This window comes from Carcharodon carcharias, chromosome 2 (genome assembly GCF_017639515.1).
Source record: "Carcharodon carcharias isolate sCarCar2 chromosome 2, sCarCar2.pri, whole genome shotgun sequence".
Taxonomy (NCBI): Eukaryota; Metazoa; Chordata; class Chondrichthyes; order Lamniformes; family Lamnidae; genus Carcharodon; species Carcharodon carcharias.
Window position 1 is genome coordinate 60,588,444 of NC_054468.1, and position 19,793 is coordinate 60,608,236.

Sequence of the window (19,793 nt, forward strand, 5' to 3'; positions counted from 1 at the left end):
CTCGCATGCACCTTCCACTAGTTTAGATGCACACATCTTGGTGGGGCCTCAAAGGTAGTGAGCTATGTTGTCACAAGGTGAGCCACATATGGTGAGCAGGAGCAGTTATGAGAAACAGGAGCAGTAGTAGAGAGTCCCCTTTGGAGGGCACAGTACACTTCAAGCTCTACTCAGTTGGATGCAGATGCTGAGCCTTGGGGGTCATCCTGGAAGAGGATTATTCTGGATCAGCAGCAGAAATGCCAGAAGTTTTGTCAACATTTCAAGGAGGACTGCACACAATAGGAGAAAGATTTGAGATACTGCCTTCAGCAAGAGTGCCATGATATGTTAATCCTTTGCGCTGATGTCCACCTCCATGGAAAGAATTGCCATCTGCATTGAGCATCAGAAGCAGCAGGCAAACAAGTGCATACTGGCCCTTACCAATGCACACTCGGACTGCCAATTTAAATAGGATGGAGGAAAGCCTTGCTTTGACCATTCAGCATCTCACTGAAGTGCAGCAATGTGCTCTCCAGCTCTTCATTAGCAGGAAAGTGCAGATGGAGCTTGACAGGGAAGATGGAGAAATGGCACATGTAAGAGGGGACTCTTCCCAAGGTGCTCCGACTCCTATCTCCTTGCTCCCCTTCAGAGTCCTAGCCCCACATGCTGTCCCTTTTCCCAATGGCCAAGTCTGCCCTTGCACAGGTGCAGGGGGGAAGTTTTTGAAGGAAACTCAGAGGATGTCAGCCATAAGCATCACAGCTTTCAGAGCTGGGCAATGGCAAGGCTGTCTCCAGCTCTGCTGAAGTCTCATAGGTTGTATGATGGGATCGGTTGGGTTTGCAGGTTTGTCACCATAGCAATGCTATTGTCAATGTTAAAAACCATAAACTTTATTTCAAGTTTGCACCCGTTCATTTTCATTCTTGCCTCTCGGCTGTCAAGTGGTCATCAGCCTTGAGGAAAATGGTAGAAGATGAGCAATGGGTGTCAATGAGATAAAAGATTATTGGCTGTGGGAATGTGTTGTGTTGGGGGTGGGGCATGGCATGGTGGTTCAGCTTTGGTGTGCCACATGGCTTCACAGTCTCAGGTTATCTGAATCCTACCTGTATGACCCTGTCGTAGGCTTCTCTGGCAGAAGAATGAGCATCTACGGGCTCCCTGGCCACATCAGGCTCCTCTTCCCCTGATCTACTGCTGCTCCTTTTTCCACTTCTCCTCCTTCGAAGATTCAGGTTGGCTCCTTCCTCCTCATATAGCCCCAGTCCAGCATTATGTTGTGCAGGGCACTGCAGGCTGCTCCCATTTGGGACACGCTTGTTGGTGCAAACTAAAGAGTATCCCCAGATCTGTCCACGTAACTGAATCACATCATCATCATCCCAAAGACTTGCTCAATGACTGCTCTTGTGTTTATATGGCTCTGGTTGTACCTTTCTTTTCATCAGTTGTAGGACCTCTCATTGGTCTCACAGCCACATCCTTGGAAGGTATCCCTTGTCATCAAGGAGCCAGCTGCTGAATGTTTGGAGGTGTGAAGACTTGTGAGAGTTACAATCGGTGCATAATGAAGACCGCATGGCAACTTTCAGGATACCTTATACAAACATACGTGAATATCTTCCAGTACAACAAGGATGGCGCTTCAAAATTATTTCATTGACTGTAAACCATCTTGAGACATCCTGTGTTCATGAAAGATGTTATACAATTGCAAGTCTTTTTTTCTTCAAGTGGTTACATACAAGCTGAACTTTGGCAGAGTGGAATCCCACTCAATTGATGAATATAGCTGGGTGATTTGAGGGCATCTTGATTACCAAATTGATGAAGTCTATGACTCTTTGAATGTGTGAGAATCCAACCATTGCAACAAATCTGAGGGCCCTCTCATTCTAACTGACCTCATCAATATCAAAGTGGCATTGGCTACATTGGATATGCACTAGTGCGTTATAAAATCCTGTCAATTTCACCAGCAGATCCCTGGAAGGTGTTGGAGGCAAAAAAATTCTGAACTGTGTGGACCACCACTGGCAAGTGTGCTTACTTGGCCCACGAGGAAGGAGGTCTTGTTTCATCAGATTGCAGATGTCAGCAATGAACTGTTGAGAAAACCTGAACCTCCTGAGGATCTATTGCTTGGTCATGTACAGAGAGCAGACCCTCTGCCAGTGTACTCTATTTGGAGTTATCATTTCCTGTGAACTGGAGCTCTATGTTCATCTCCTCTGTCCTATGATTGGCAGGTTTCAGAGGAAAAGGCAGCTGGTGTTGCTCCTGCTAGTGTTGCTCCTGCTTGTGTTGGTTTTGCTTGTGCTGCTTCTCTTGTTCTTCATCAGAGGTCCAGGGCAGAGCTACATAAGTTATTCCTTAGCTGTTAAGAGGGTTGACAGCAGGGAAGTGTGGATAAAAGTTAAAAAAAAATGTCCAAGGTAGCAGAAGTTACCTCAAAAAGCAGTGAAAGTACACTCTAAGACCAAATCCTGTGAGCAAAAGAAATTCACTTAGGCAAAGAACAAACTGTCTTAGTTCAGTTCTTAAAGGTTTTCCAACCTGTCAATTTCGCAGAGTTGTCAATTCCTGCTGTGCTCTTGCCTAGTTGACCCTAGTGAATTTCAGGCGGTTTGGGAAACCTGTGTGCTGGAACACAGGGTTAAATCTTCAATCAATTTCTACTTTGTATATGATAATCAGCTAGCCATCTATTTCGTGAGGGCCTCGAACTCACACAGGTTATATACGGAGCCCAGTGGGATAATGTCAGGTACAAAGTACAGAAAGTTATCATGGCAGCAAGCAATTAGGAAGACAAATAATATGTTGGCCTTTATTACAAGGGAGGTAAAGTACAATTCTACACTGCTTTGCTGAAACGACACTTTCAGTGCTGTGCACAGTTTTGATATCCATACCATAGAGAAGGTAACAGAAAGGTTCAATACAAAAACAAAAATACCTGGAAAAAATCAGCAGGTCTGGCAGCATCTGCAGAGAGAAGCACAGTTAACGTTTCAAGTCCGAATGACCTTTCAACAGAACTAAGTAAAAATAGAAGAGAGGTGAAATATAAGCTGGTTTAAGGGGTGGTGGGACAAGTAGAGCTGGATAGAGGGCCAGCAATAGGTGGAGATAACCAAAAGATGTCACAGACAAAAGGACAAAGAGGTGTTGAAGGTGGTGATACTATCTAAGGAATGTGCTAATTAAGGGTGGAAAGCAGGACAAGCAAGGTACAGATAGCCCTAGTGGGGGTGGGGTGGGGTGAAGGAATCAAAAAAGGCTAAAAGGTAGAGATAAAACAATGGATGGAAATACATTTAAAAATAATGGAAGTAGGTGGGAAAAGAAAAATCTATATAAATTATTGGGAAAAAAAAGGGGGAGGATCAGAAAGGTTCAATAGGTTGGTTCCTTGGATGAGAGGGCTGTCCTACAGATAGAGTAATAACATGTGCCTCTGGACCTGAGTTACGGACAGGGATGAGAGAGAACTGAAACCCCTGTTCCCTTCCCTTTATTGTCTGTAATCAGTGTGTTTTTGAAAAGGAAGATGTGTGTGTTTCTTAACCCCTGAATGTGTGGACAATCTGAATAACCAGCAGCAAGCTTATGGTGGAGTTAAATAAAGAGGAATATTTATTTACATATTTACCCCAAAAATCTAATGCTGACATTCACTCACTCAGTCACACTCTTTCTCTCTCTCTTTCTCTCTCTCATGCACACATACACGGAAAATACAGTTCGAGAGAATGGTTTGTAATTCATGTATTTGGCGCATCTTGAAAAAAAGCATGCATTGTAGGGCTGATGAACAGATTGTTTTCACTCTTGAAGTGTAGTCTTAAGTGGATTCAATAGCTGGAGTCAGAAAAAAGAATTGTTGTAGGATTCCCTCAAAGAGATCAATTTTCAGCTAGTCACAAAGTTGTTGCTTGTAGTCTCAAAACCAGGAAGTCTCTTTTCCGTTGGTGGACTTGAAAAGGAACAGTCTTGGAAACGTTATAGTGTTGCTGTCTCCAGGAATCAAGGCGCATTTGTTGCTGCCTTTTCTGCTACTTCTGCATTGTTTCTGCGTAGTTCTACAGACAGCACTTAAAGTCTATTTTTTAAAGGTCGATCAACATTACTATGTAGTCCTTTACAGTTCCCTTCCAAATATGCTCTTGGGCTTAAATTAATTAACCACAACCTGGGTCTTTGTGTTTCCAGATATCCACCCTGGGGTTTGAGACAATCATTGTCTTGGGGCAGGATTTTCAGGTCAGCACGTGGGGCACACACCCGACTAGCTCGAGTGTAAAATAGCACAAGATGGCGTTGGGCAAGCATCCCAATGTCATCCCTCGCTCGTGCAATATTTCGATCAGCGGGCACAGGCAAAAGTTGGAAGCGCACCTGCCGACAATTAAGAGAGCAAGAAGCTCCTTAACGTTGTAACTAACCCGGTTTTTCGTGGTCCATCCAACCTCATAGTTGACAGACGGGTGAATCAGCCAAGCAGCTTTTGTATTTTTCATGAAACCTCATCCAATGGTGGGATGAGGTTTCTGTTATTAAATTTTCAAAAAATCTATGGACAGAATGTTTATAATGTATATGTTCAGGTGACTGTTTGTGATGCTTGTTCTGACGTTTTTGTTCTGATTTTAAAATCTTTATTACTTTTGAAGTCTTCAGCTCCCTGAGACAGCTCTCTGCCTTCAGGGAGATTTCATTCAGCGCTTACCCGTGCCTGCGCTTATGTCAGTGACCGCTCTCCTCCTACTCCACTGCAGCAGCGCTGAGCATTTCAGCACGTGCTTCACGCTGATTGGCTATTAATCAGCCAGCCAGCCAGCATGAAATCGCGGTCGGGGGCTGATTGCGGTCGTCAGTCCATTCCCTGGCCACTCCCGGACCCACCGATCAATCCCACCTGCCGACCTGAAAATTCTGCCCTTGGTTTCAGAATGACCCATTCAAGCCAGGAATGCAGTTTGGATGGTCTCAGGACATGGGTGTTTACACCTCTTTGGTCTGGAATGTCCTTTGTCCTTTCAAAACAGCATGGCAGTTTTTTTTTGGAATCCACAGATTGAGAGTCAGGAGATTGAGAGTCTGTAGAACTACGCAGAAACAATGCAGAAGCAGCAGAAAAGGCAGCAACAAATGCGCCTTGATTCCTGGAGACAGCAACACCATAAGGTCTTCAAGGCCCCTTGGCAGCCATATTTTTCAGTCCATCAGTGTACATTTTAAAAGAAGTTAGTTCCAGAAGATTCAAAAGTGATTCTAGTTCGTATTTTAAAAGTTATGGATAGGACATGCCTCTTCTGGGGAGTGACAGAATGAAGGGTGATTTTTATTGAAATATATAAGATGCTGAGCGGCTGTTTCCCCAGGCTGGAGAGTCTAAAGCTAGGGGTTTAGTCTTACGGTAAGGGTTCAGTCATTCAGGACTGAGATGAGGAGAAATTTAATCACTTAAAGGGTTACGAATAGTTGTAATATATCAGAGGGTTGTGGATTCTCAGTCGTTGAGTGTACTCATGGTTGGGTATGATAGATTTTTGAACTCTAAGGCACTCAAGAGATATGGGGAGCAGGCAGGGAACTGGACTTTAGGTCAGAAATCAGCCATAAACTTATTGAATAACGGAGCTGATTCAAGGGACTGTGAGACCCACTCCTGCTCTTATTTCTTATGTTCTTATGAATGCCTGGAAACATGGGAAATGCATGGACAGAGCTATCACCCAACCATTGGAAATATAAATATTTAGAAAGTCCTTGCTTTCTAAAGATTCAGATTGATGTAAGATAGGTTTACATAATAGCCAACTGGTCCAAGGTGCCACTTATGCAAACCAAGTTTGAGACCAAGCTGGATTCCACTTCTTGCCATGTCAGACTGAAGCAGGTGTGACTGTTCATTCTGCTTTGTTCTGGAGTCAGGTGAGGCCCTGGCTTAGAGTTTATACTGGAAGTTTAGTGTCACACTAATGAGCACATCAAATATTAAACTTACAATGTAAATGCACCATTACTTGATTATCTGTGCTCATCATATTTAAGTGGAATGCTATAATGGAAAAAAGCAGTATATGCTCCTAATTGAGGTTTCAGCAGGAAAGATGGTAAACTCATTTGATCTCCTGGTTTTCTTCCATTCATGTTACACTGTTACTGCTGCCAGTCCATTTTATCTTCTTTGTTTATCTCACTGATTGTGATACATATGACAGAGCATTTATCAGCAAGTTAATTGGCATGGAACACTAATGCTCACTTTATTTTCTATTCCCAAGACATGCAATTACTGCAGGGCAAAAATTCAACCAGGCCATATAATTGTTCCTGTCAGTCATTATCCATGTCTTTACCTCCCCATATTAGATTTTGGAGGAAGGTTGGGGGTGAACAGTCACACACATCTCTATTCATTCTAGCCAATAACAAGTTCAGCCTAGCAATTAACCAAAACCAAGAGAAAGACCTAAAAATATATTCACCATTCATTTCAACACCTTCACTAAACCAATTATGTCAGTACATTAATAGAAAGTTCTAGATCATGTAGAGCGCTGAACTTTTTTCAGCATTAAGGCTCATTGCCAAAATAGCTGCACTGGCCCATACTGGCTAGCCACTCAAAGTAATTTTTTATTTTATCTTAGAATTTTTACATTCTCAATTTTGTATCTTAAAATTCATAGTTTTGTAGTGTACAGGAGTCAAGCCAAATTATGTCTATGCAATTAACTTCCTTTTGATTCAAAATCTGAAATAGGGCTGTTAATTATCGATGCTGCAGCCGAGAAGTACTGCAGGCTGCAAATACTATGCCCTTTGAGTGTCTTGTTTGTTGCATCTTTCAACTAAAAGGCATGATATACACGTGAATTTCACATGTGCTCAGGACAAAAATGATTATGGTGCAAAGTGAATGAGAGAAGTGTGGAAACAAAAGATGAGTTGACAGGCGGTATAAATGGTTACAGCAGAATAAGCAGAAGAGGAAGTAAACATAGAATATCTGTCAAAGAGAAGGCTTCCTTGATCCAGGTATGTGACAGAAGAAAGACAGGTAGACCCCAAGGGTGCAGACCCATCCCGACTGGCATGCATCAACAGCAGATTTCTTTCACCGGTTAAACGAGCAACGTCCGGTTGAATCTCTCTTGAGTAAATTAGTGGGAAAATTTTGAAAGAATGTACTTAGAGTCTTTCAGTCACGAATTATTGCACAAACTTGAAGGTATTTTTTAAACAATACTGATAGAGTTCCAGACTTGTTTTAGTGTCTCCACAATCTGTAAGGTTAGATTTTATAAACTGGCACTCCTTATGCGGACCTTCTGCATAAGGAAGAAGCAAAAATAAGGAATTTGGGTGCAGAAGTCCATGGCCCAGGTGGATTTTCTACCCATTAAAACTAATAGACAGAAAATCCTGTAGGACCTGCTGACCTTGACAATTGAATCCCCAATATGTACTCTCAGTGTATCAAAGATGTGCAAAGAGTGCAGATTCATAAAACGTGACCTCTATTGTTTATGAAAGTTGAATGCCCCTCTCCTTCCAACTGTTTAAATTCATTGACACAGAAAAAGCAGTGTATGCAATGAGAATCAGTTCCTTCTTCAGAAAACCTCCTCACCAACATTCTGAAGGGCTGTTTAAAATACACGGATGCATTTTTAATAATTCAAATCTCAATGAAGCATGAGATGCTGACTAAAGGATAAATTTTCATTGATATTCCTTTTGGATTAACTCCCACTGCACTATACTGGTCTCAGGGGGATCCAGCCATAGGGCTATATACCTTAAATTCAAGAGTACATTACAAAACCACAATCTAGTAAACCAAATCTTCCCTGTGATTTCCATTTCTGCAAAAAATAGACTGACTTGTGTTTCTTTTTCTTTCTAAGGTAGCATTATTCCAACAGTAACGTTGTTCACATAGGATTAATTGGAGATATATGTATTTCTTCAATATCCAATTTCCCCTATATATTCTATTTTGGAAAGTTGATCTTTACCACATTGTGCTTTTCAATAATAACTGAATCTGGATGTTAAACTGAGCAGTATCTAAAAACAAAATGTGCATTTCTCACTACACTATTTACATTTTAGATTATTTTGAACTTCTAACATATTATATTGTAAGATAGGCTCAAAAAGCAGACATTAGTTCTAACAAATGCAGATTTAATGGCCCCAACTTTCACCCAGCCAATTTTGTGTGAGTGAGACAACTGGCCCTTTAAAATGATGTTTGGGTTTATGCCATGTGCCTGATGTGCTCCTGTCTGTCACCCTTTTTATTCACCTCAAACCAGACATGATCGGGCCACTTGCCTTCCAATCAAAAGCTCCCAATTATGTCCTCAGCATCATGACACAATTTTAACACATTAAATTGGGATGCTCCCAGAACTGTCAAATCCTTTCTAATCCCTGGACCTCTGACAGCCTTGCCATGCTGCCTGAATTCCCACTCCTGGCTGCTAGCGCTCTGTAACTCCTCCTGATTTGTTGTTGGAAGCAGCTCCACAAAATACCAATAAGGCTCTGAAGTTAAAATGGCCCGGGCCTCATATTCAGCTCACTGTGGGCATCCCTGTAGGTCCCACACCTCGCCTATCCTGATAGCATTGGGTTACCCAGGAGCTACATACTGATTCTGTATCAATGTCCCTTTAATATAAACCCCATGAAATAGGACATTGAGAATTGGCCAATATCTGAGGATTAACAGTACAACCAAAAGAAGCAGTGAAAACATTGAATATTTTAAATTAGACTTTTTTGAAAAGGATAGGTGTAGTGATTCCATATTCAGTGAACTGAGAAAAGAGGAGTCCAATTTTTACATTCACTAATTGCATACAGTCCCCAAACCATAACGGTGTCCTTGTTTATGTCTGTTGAATACCTGTTCCATATGCACTGGCACCACTTGATGACAAAGCTTTTGAACCCTAAGTAGCAAATTCTGGAGCAAATATCATGCTGTAAGTTCACTGAAAAACACTGATGTGTTACTCTATATTAATGAAAGGAATAACTTCCTCCAAGCAATTCAATAATATTTTTTATCAAAAGTTTGAAATTTACATTCACTACTGATGTTCATTTCTAATTACTGCAGTGTTCAGGATCCATTCCTCCCATAGGTAGAAATTATATGAAAGCTGTTTTTAATAAGTCTGAAAGTGAAAAACTACAGAACATGAAATTCTAAGCATTAATTATCTCTCTACCAATCTTTTTTTATGAGCAGAATTTAATTATATTTAACCCTAGGGTACTCCTTGCTTCTCCATTCCATCCGCTGCCCTTTGTAATTTTAAGTTCCAATGATCATTCCAAAGCCATTATTGAACAGACTTGTGAAAAAATGTAATGATATTCTGAAAGTCTGTGTTTTTTCTGAATTGTACAATTGCTCCTGAAAGAAATGAAATATTGAATTAATTTCCCTCTAATTAGTTGATGTTTTTTATTATTCCAGGGGTAGTACAGGCAGTATTGTTTCCTTATGTTGGAAGGCTTGTAGCTTGTCTCTCTGATCATGATATCTTTATCTTGTCTGAAGGAAGGAAGGGGTACTCTGACCTTTTAGTAAGGAGTACGTGAAGTTTACCTTTAACCTTCATTAAATATACATATTCATTCAAAATGTGAAGTGCTGTGTAGTGCCATGAAATATGTTATTTTTTCCTCAAGTCAGGTATACTTTTGATTCATCTGCCTCTTCTGGGTACATGCATAGCTTATTATGACACCAGTGAGAATAGCCTTTTAACATCTCCCACATAGTGGCTGCTGATTACATCTCCATTATGGGAAAAAAGCAATTATCCTTGAGTAATAAATAGATTGTTAAACTTCCAACATTTTCATTTCCAATTTTGGAGCAAAAATACCCACAAGAAGAGGATAGCCAAGGACAATTACTGCATTAATAGAGGAATAAATTGCTTTATTAATAGCTTCTTTTCAGCTTAGTATCATAGCCAGACAAGAAGATTCATGGCAGAAGGATATTGAGAGTATTTTCTTGCCAGGGGGTATTCTGATATGATTCAACCCTATTACCAGATATGTCAACGTTTCATTTGTTTAGAGAAAAATTGCCTTTGGATTAAAAATGTAACTGATGTGAATGCTATATTTATTTGGCACAGGGTTTGCTTTCACAAATATGTTGATGACACCTAAATTCTGCCTCTCTATCACTTTCAAATACTCAACTTCTCTGTTGTTAGACTGGAAAAACTCAGCAGGACTGACAGCATCTGTGGAGAGAAAGGCGGAGTTAACGTTTTGAGTCCATATGATTCTTCTTCAGAGCCTTATGGTTGACTTCTTTCGAGTCATACGGACTCGAAACGTTAACTCTGTCTTACTCTCCACAGATGCTGTCAGACCTGCTGAGCTTTTCCAACATTTTTGTTTTTGTTTCAGATTTCCAGCATCCGCAGTATTTTGCCTTTATCTGTTGTCAGACTGCTTGGCTGGATAAGGTACAAGCCACAAAATCCTCCATTTTGCTTGCTGGGACACAGTGGTAATTTTACTAGACCAGTATTCCAGAGACCAATCAGTATTCCAGAGACCTAGGGCTGAATTTTCACCTCAGCGTGTGGGTGCGCACCCAGCACGCAGGAGCGTGAAATAGCGCACCCAATATTTCATCGGCGGCGTGCCTGGTGACAACTAAGTGGGCCGTTAAGCCCATTAATTAATTAATTAATTACATGGAATTTTTCCCTGCCCATCCAACCTTATGATTGGTGGTTGTGTGAAAAGGCTAAGCAGCCTTTGGATTTTTGAGGAGACCTCACCCACGGGCGGGATGAGGTTTTTGATGTTAATTAAAAATAAAATAAAAATGTTTAAATCTCATTTATAACAAGTCCCTGCTCATGTGACAGATCACAGAGTCAAGGGACATGTTCTCCTTAATTTTAACATCTTTAATTGTAAAATTAAAATACTCCAGGTTTTTGAGGCAGCTCTATACCTTCAGGGAGTGTTCTGTGAGTGCACTTGTGTGCATGTGCTGACTTCCACATTCGCCCTCCTCCGCCACCCCCCCCACCCCCACCACCCCCAAGTGTTAATTGGCCAGCCAGCGTGAAATCGTGGTCGGGGTCCGATTGCGGGCAGGGCCCGATCGCGGACAGAGGCGGTTTCATGGCCACTCCCGGGCCTGCCCGCCACGCCTGCCCGACGAGGTAAAAATCCTGTCCCGAATCTAATATGAACACAGGCTCAAATCCCACCATAGCAGCTCATGGGATTTAAATTTAATTAATAAATTGAATTAAAAAATAAAGAGAATCTGGAATTGAAAGCTAGTCTCAGTAATGGTGCCATGAAACAACCATTGATTGTTATAAAAACCCATCTGGTTCACTCATGCCTTTTCCAACGGGAAGGAAAGCTGCTATCCTTGTGATCAGGTCTAAATGTAATTCCAGGTTCTCAGCGACATGCTTCACTCTTAAAAACCCTCTGAAATGCCTAGCAAGCCACTCAGTTGTACCAAACTGACACAGAAGAATTGAAAAGGAATAAAACCAGATGGAACACCTGGCCTTGATCTAGGCACTGGAAGTGACAGCAGCTCACCAATCCCTATCGACCCTGCAAAGTGCTTCTTACTAACATCCTGGGGCTTGTGCCAAAATTGGGAAAGCTGTCCCACAGACCAGTCAAGCAACAATCTGACATGGTCATACTCACCAAAACATACCTAATGGCCAAAGTCACAGATGCTACCATTACCCAGCGAGGTGGTGGCACAGTGGTATAGTCAGGAGGGAAATGCCCTGCTAGGCTTCAACATTGACTCTGGGCTCCATGAAGTGTCATGACATCAGGCTAGACTTGGGCAAGGAAACCTTGTGCTGATTACTACCTACCACCTTCCCTCAGCTGACGAATCCACATCCCTCCATGTTGAACACCATTTGGAAGAGGTTCTGGGCAGAACTGTCCCAGATTTGCACTAAATGCGATAGCTGGCGGGAAAAAGGCAATGGTGGGCTTTTGCCCCGTATCATCCCAATCCCAAGTCATTAATTGTGCATTCCTGGGAAACATGCAGTTTTGCTGGTGGGTGGCCTTCGATTTCCCTGCCACCCCATCACCAATCCAGCTTAGGAAGTGATGGCAGGGGTGGTCAGTGCCCATGCTGCCCACAAGAGGTCGGCCATCCAGTGCAGAAAGAAGATAAATGATCTCATCCGTGCCGCCAGGGTAAGTCAACCATCTCATCACTCCAAACACACTCATAAGCCCATCACACATGCACTGGCAACTCACTCACTGCCAATTCAAGGGGCATCAGCACCCACTCTCTCACACATATCCTCCTCATCCTGTCCATGACTCCACTTAGCACACACAGAGGCACAAATGGCATCCCTCTCATTTGTCTAGGCATGTGCCTTGCTCACACTCCCTCCATCTGTCTTTATGCAGGGCAAGATCACGCACAATAAAAGGGAGAGGTCCCAGACTCGGGATGGAATGCCGGATATCAAGGTCCTTACTCCCTTCGAAGACCACACATTACAGCTAACCGGAGAGGATGAGGACAGTTCCTGTGGTGACAGCGAGGTTGGCACCAGGCATCCATGTAAGGATCCTACACCAGATCATCCCTCTGGCAACTCAACTGTGAATCCACTTTTGTGTGTACCACAGTGGCCATGCACTAAAAATCTCCACTTTCTCTCGTAGGCACATCTGCCACGTTGCCCTCAGGCAACCTTGGTCCTGACTCCAGCGCTGACAGCACCTCGGATGACGAACCTGAGAACAGCACCCTTGAGACCCATCACAGCACTCACTCACATCCTTCAACAGTCCAGCGACACACATGGGAACAGCAGGAAGGGATGACAGCTGCACTCCTCAGATTGTAGGAGTAGACCATCTGCCTTCAGTCCAAGGTGATCACATCATCATGTAAACCGAGGTCAACATTGGCAGGATGGCGGCCGCCATGGAGACCTTGGTCCAGGACATCTGCGCAGGATAAACTCCATCACTGATGCCATAGTTGGCGTCCAACAGTGTCAACATGTAGGACAGCTCAATCTTACTCCAGTTTCCCCTTCTTTTCAAGGAGTCAGCCAGGGGACCTCAGGCACCCATAGGGAGGATCATCAGCAGGTGCACACCCTGGTGCCATCTATCCAGGTGATTCCAGGATTGACCAGCCAATCCTAATCCCCTCTTCCTGTGACCCCAGCAGCTCCAGTTCCACAGGTCGAGGAGGGTGCCATTGCCCCACAGCAGGACTCCAAAAGTAGGTCGGTGCCCTCCAGGTCTCAGCTCTCCAGAGGACACCTGCCAAGGTCATCACAAACAGGGCATAGCAGTCAGCAGGCTGCCTTCACCTCCGTTGTGGATGTCCGGGGAGCACCAAGGCAGGATTGGGACGGTGAAGGAGATGTAACTCTTTTAGAGTTAAAACAATTAAACTAAATTTACAAAATAAGGGATAAATCAAGCACAGCCCCTAAGTCAGGTCAGCTGTAAAACCAAGGACAAAGTTCACAGGAAGCTTACAAACATTAAACCAAAATGTGAGTAAAGGGGTCAATAAAACACCCCAGTCCCCGCGGTGCCCACCGAGCACGGAAGGCCTCAAGTGTGCCGGCAGACACCGGATGCTCCCTCTCCAGGGACACCCGGCCGCGAACGTAGCCGCAGAAGAGGGACAAACAATCGGGTGGGACTCCCGCTTCAATCGCCCGCTGCCTGGACCTGTGAATGGCCAACTTGGCCAGGCCCAGGAGCAGGTTCACGAGGAGGTCCTCCTCCTTTCCGACCCCCTTCCACACCGGGTGTCCGTAGATCAGGAGCGTGGGACTGAAGTGCAAACAAATTGCACAGCCTGGGTATGGGTGTTAATCACTTGTACATAATGTTCACTATTGTAAATAAACTCCCAAGAATTATTTTTTTATTCACAGGATGTGGGCTTCTCTGGCTGGGCCACCATTTATTACCCATCCCTAATTGCCCTTGAGAAGGTGGTGGTGAGCTACCTTACCTATGACTCCTTGTTCTGATGAACAGTGTTCGTGTCACTCAGATGTGAAACCTTGGTCCCTGCACAAGATAAAGGCAGGTGTCTCAGTCCAGGGCCTCTTCCCTGTTCTTTGTGCAATGTTCCCAGCACACTCTTGGTGCGCCTTCACCGGACATCGGTCATGCCTGCACCGTGATGGGGCTTATCATTGCTGGCAGAATGTCCTGGGCCATTGGCACAGAGTTCCGTCATTCTCTGTGTGTTCTCAGCACTTGAACCCCATCTCATCAGCATCTGTGCCTGGTGACAGTGTAGTCCGGAAGGGTTTGGCTCATAGAGGATGCCATAGGATCAGGAGAAGTTAAAGTTTTCCTGCTGCATCTCCATTATATGACCCTGTTCACAGAGTGTAAGTGATATGCCATCAGCCAGACAGGAGTCAGACATTCACATAAGCTATGTGAGGATCTATGGAGAGTCCCCACTGCATGTCATCATCATCCTCCTGAATGTAGGGACTGTGGGCATCCGCTGCGTCTCCATGACAGGAGCCTTATCACAGAGGGTATGTGTGCTGCCATCAGCCAGACAGGAGTCAAACATTCACTATGCAATGCGAGGATCTATGGTGTCTCCTCACGGCATGTCGTCATTATCCTCTACGAATCTAGCAGCTATGAGGTCCTCCCGAGAGCGCTTGCCTCATCTGGCTAGTGCGATGGCATCATCGCCGTCATCCTCATCTTAGAGGAGCTCCTCACTCTCATCCCTATTGATGTCCCCTTAACAGAGGAGACGTGCAGCTCCTCCATCGCCTTCTCAGTCAGGTCCTCTCCCTGTTGCAGCACCAGGTTGAGAAGGGTTCAGCAGTTGACCACGATGCAGGACACCCTCTGTGGACTATACTGCAGGGCTCCACCAGACAGATCCAGGCACGGGAACCTCATTTTCAACATTCCTATTGTTTGTTCCACCCAAGTGCATGCCTCGTTGTATCTTCTCTTTGCTGAATTCTGAGGACCGGGCACAAGTGTTGTCAGCCACGTCCTCTGCAGGTAGCCCTTGTGCCTGAGGAGCCTTGCAGCCTCTCTGGACCCAGGGATCTGAGACCTACTGGGAATGTAGGAATCGAGGGTATTCACGGATAACTATGCGCAGACCTGTGGGATGCGTTTGTGATGGTTACACACCAGCTGACTATTCAGTGAGCAGAAGCCCTTGCAGTTGATGTAGTTGACTGTTTGTTGCCGTGGAGATCTGAGCACCACGGGAATGCAGTCGATGATACCCTGCAGCTGTGGAAACCTGAGATCTGGGCAAATCCCAGCATTCTTGCTTCCCAGATTTCCGGATCCCAGACAAAATGCACAAAGTTGCGTGCTTTCATGAAGATAATGTCCGTGATCCCATGAATGCACTTGTGTGTGGAAGCTTGTGATATCCCACAGATGTCGCCAGTGGAGGCCTGAAAGGAGCCACTGGTGTGAAAATTGGCCACTGGCCATCGATGCCCTCCATGTGCCTGTGGCACCAAATTCTGCAGCAGATGGCAGATGTGACTGACCAGTTCCCTGGACATGCGCAGTCTTTGGCAACACTGATTCTCAGTCATCTTCAGGAATGACAAGCCCCATCTATAGACAATGGGTCTACCTAGGCACCAACCAAAGACGGCTCGCTGTGGCTATTCCTGAGGGTGCTGCTCCTCCCTCTGTCTAGCCAGACACCTCCGTTGCTCTCTTCTCTTCTGTCTCCAGTCCTTGCATGTCATGAGGCACACAGATAGGTTCCATGTTCCATGCTCCCGATGTACTCCACCTGCCAGATGCAAGAGAGACGCGTGGGTTAGCACGGGTGTACTAAGAACCTCTCTTGGTTAAGTCTGAAGGCCCTTAATGCATCCCAAAGATGGCACTTGGACGGCCAGAGTTTAGTGCAATGCATGGCTGCCCAAGACCCCAACCAACTTCGTCCCACTCCAACTTACTGATTGGCAGCAGCTTCACCCACTGGACTGCATGCTGTGCTCTTAGCTCAGGCATTCTCCTAACCCGCACTGCAAGGCTGTGCTGTTAGCTTGAACCATGAGGGAGGCAAGTAAAAACCTGAATGATGACTTAGCAAGGGGCTGTGAGTGCCTCCACCAGTGACTGCTCCACGGCCAACTTTCGCAAGGAGATTGTACAACATGCCCAGTTGTCCAACTGTTCTGCAGTCTACTAAAATGCTCATTAGTTTGCAGTCTGTGCCTGAGGGGTGAAAAGCTCTGGAGCATTTGATGGCACTTTCATGTCTCTGCATTGCTTGAGTGGGCAGATAAGCTAGAGGTCCAAGTCGAAGCATGTCAATGTGGCTGCGCCTGAATTGTCTCAGCTGCAGAGGATGGTCACTTTATACAAAGTTTTCCTAATGTGTGGCCACTTCCCTATCACCCAGCCCCCACCCCGCATGTGCTTGTGCACTACATCAGACTGTGCTGTCTTGTACATTCCAACTCACCTCAGATGCAATGCAGCCCTTGCCCCCCTCAACTTGCTTCATAGGGTGCTGCCTTGCTCCCCCAACTTGCCTCAACCGCAGAGCAGCCCTTGCCTGCCCCACCCCCCAAACTCACCTTAACTGCAGGGTAGCCCTTGCCCAGGCACCGTACTGTCAGCCAGCTGGGAAAAGGTGACCTGCCTGTGCCCTTGCTTGAATACGCAGCATCTCAACCTTGAAGTTCAACAGGCGACCCACGCATGTCATTAGTGAGCACTCACCTCCGAGTTCCCCTCGAAGTACAGCTCACCAGGTGCACGCCTTATAGGTGCTGTTGTGCAATCACGCCGACATGCCCGGATGGTCCAGCATGGGCGGTGGTGGGGGGGGTGATTTCGGCGAGCAGGTTTTATAATGATATGCAGATGTGTTAAAATGAGGTTCCTGATGTCCGGCGGCAGGAAATGCAGCCCGCCATTGATGGGCAGAGCAGACGATCACAAACTGGTTTCATGACAGCGTGAAACTGATTTTTGGCCCTCCTGCCACATTTTTGCTCACAGTCGCCATGACATTCAATGCTAACGGGGACAGAAAATTCTGCCGACTGAAGGTGACAAGGGGACAGAAAGTACTCTGGGTGGGGGACTTCAATGTCCATCACTAAGAGAGGCTTGGTAACGTCATTACTAACAAAGCTGGATGAGTCCTGATGGACACAGCTGCCAGGCTAGGCCTGTGGCAAAGGTTTAGGGAAGCAACAAGGGGGAAAACCTACTAGATCAAGTCCTTATCAAGCTACCTGTCACAGATGCATCTGTCCATGTCCATGCTGGTAGGAGTGACCACCGCACAGTCCTTGTGATGACAAAGTCCTGTCTTCACAATGAGTACTCATGGCCTGGGAGATGGGGTTACACAAGGGCCATGTCTTTGGGAAGCCTGGGTTCAAATTGCAAATTTTGCCTTTACAGGAAGCACCACCCCTCTCATGTCTCAATGTGTTCACACACAAGCACGTGGTGAGCGCTCTGCTCTGGGACAAGGTTCTGCTGTATAAAGGGTTATTAGAGTGAGAATGCCAGTCTATGCAGCCATTTATTTTGGCAAACAGGGTGCATTCTAGGTAATGCAATCTTCCCTTGGCTGCATTCTCGCCCTAACATGCAGCCTCAGGCCTATTAAAGAACTACAAAAGTCTTGATGGCACAGCGGACTGGGGAGGCCAGAAGGAGCAGTGAATGCAGCAACAATGAGGCCTGAGGCAGCTGGGGCATTAGGCACCTTGACAGCTGTCCTGAACTCCTCCTTGGCGATAAAATCTCCAAACCTCCCAGGGAGAGTGAGCGGAAGAGAGAGCGAGTGAGTATGAATGTATGTGAGTGTGAGTGAGAACCCCGAGACAAGGGGTGGGGTTTTTCAGCCTTCCTCACCACCAGGATTGTCCAGGTTTGCCAAAAGCCAATGGACTTTTTGGCTGTACCACTGCATCACCCACGGCGGATCCTGCCACGATAGGGCCGGAAAATCCCGGCCTAGGAGTGAGCAGACAGATGCTACTTGGTGCGGACACCTACGCACACCCACCCCCTCCTCCTGCTCCCTCCCTCCCCAAAAACCTATCCACACACTGGAGCTGGAGAGGAGATATCAGGTTGAAAGGTTTCCTGCCCCCACTTTTGTATGAATTCTGCCAAGGCCAGCCTGGAGTGTGTGCTGCCAGAAGCCGAACACTGTCAGTGTTAGTTCAACTGCACTCCTTCACTCAACCCTGGTCCCCTCCCCTTCCCTGGTGGCCAGGACTTGGGGCCTGGGGTGTCTCTCTCTAGCTCTGCTTCTTAAGCAAAAAAGCAAAACATGTTTATTAGTTAGCTCTGCTGCTTGGCACTTTTTAATGGTCATTTTTATTAATTTCTCATTTTTGTTAAATTATCAATTTATTGCTTTGACATTGATTTCTTTTTATTTGCTCAGAAAGTTATTTATATTTTCTTTATTTCTTAACTTTTTTATTGAGAATCATGTTTAATGTTGGGCCAATTAACCAAATAATCTCAGGCAGCTGCTGCTGGGTTTCTTGCTGAAGGGGGATGAAAGGCTCACAAGAAGTCTGATTGCTTTTTGGAGAGCTGGCAAAAGGTGGTATCTTTGCTGCAATAGAAGTGGGAAGTGTTGGAAATGCTCAGCAGCTATCTGTTTTGACAGGCAGAGTGTATTCTGGGTGATGGAGTTTGTCCTCGGCTGCATTCTGGCCCTCCCTCCCTCTGGCATCTGTGCAGAGAGAAACAGATGTCAATGATCCTTTGTCAGAACTGGTGAAGATTATGAATCTGAAGTGTTGACTCTGTTTCTCTCTCCACAGATGCTGCCTGGCCTGCTGAGTATTTTTGTTTATATTTATAAAATATTTATCACTCAATGCAAAGTATGACTTTTCTGTTAACGAAGCCTACTTGTGTGAATAGAAATCACATATTATTTCAGGTGAATTGGTTGGTGCTAATTTACTGGAAGATTTTGCCATTTTTAAACTCGTAAGTGAAACCAGAAGTCATGCGCCAATAGAATATGTCACTGTTGATGCAAGAAATTTTATTTTGTACATGGGATTGTGGTTTGTGGTGCTTGTGAGAATCAATCCTTTTAGATGTTGTTGTTTGGGTATTTCATGGGGCCAGGTGTTGTGTTTGATTTATGGGATACAACTCATTTGCAATAAGTCCCCAGTTGTGAATTATCTAATAAATCATTTGGTCTGAATTAGACTTAGGCAAGACTGAACACTTCAGATAGTAAATTCAAAAGATTGATTGACAACCAAAAGGTAGAAAGGTAACAAATTAAAAAGGTAGAAGTCAAAGTTTCAGTTAATAGTAGAAGGAAAAAGCTTATTTTAACAACTTCTCAGGTGATCAGGCCGAAGACGTAGTGTGATGATAACCCCTTGGTCACTCAGTACGTGGATATCATGCTAACAAAATGGCTTCCCTTAATTTTTATACCCTCGGCTTACATTTTCTTATCTCGAATTAACCTAACTGTCGAACAATAATTGGTCTGCTGATTTATAATCGGTTCCTGACACCTGTGAGTTTCTTTCCTATACAGTAATACAATGGGGCTATTCAAAATGTTTCATACTTGAATAATGCCTCATTCTTTATGCATCTTTACCCAAGGTCATGAAGGCTTCGGCTTAGCACACCTTATTTTTCCAGATAGGTTTGAGAACCGTCATTTTACAATTCTCATAATTGTATATTTAAAATCA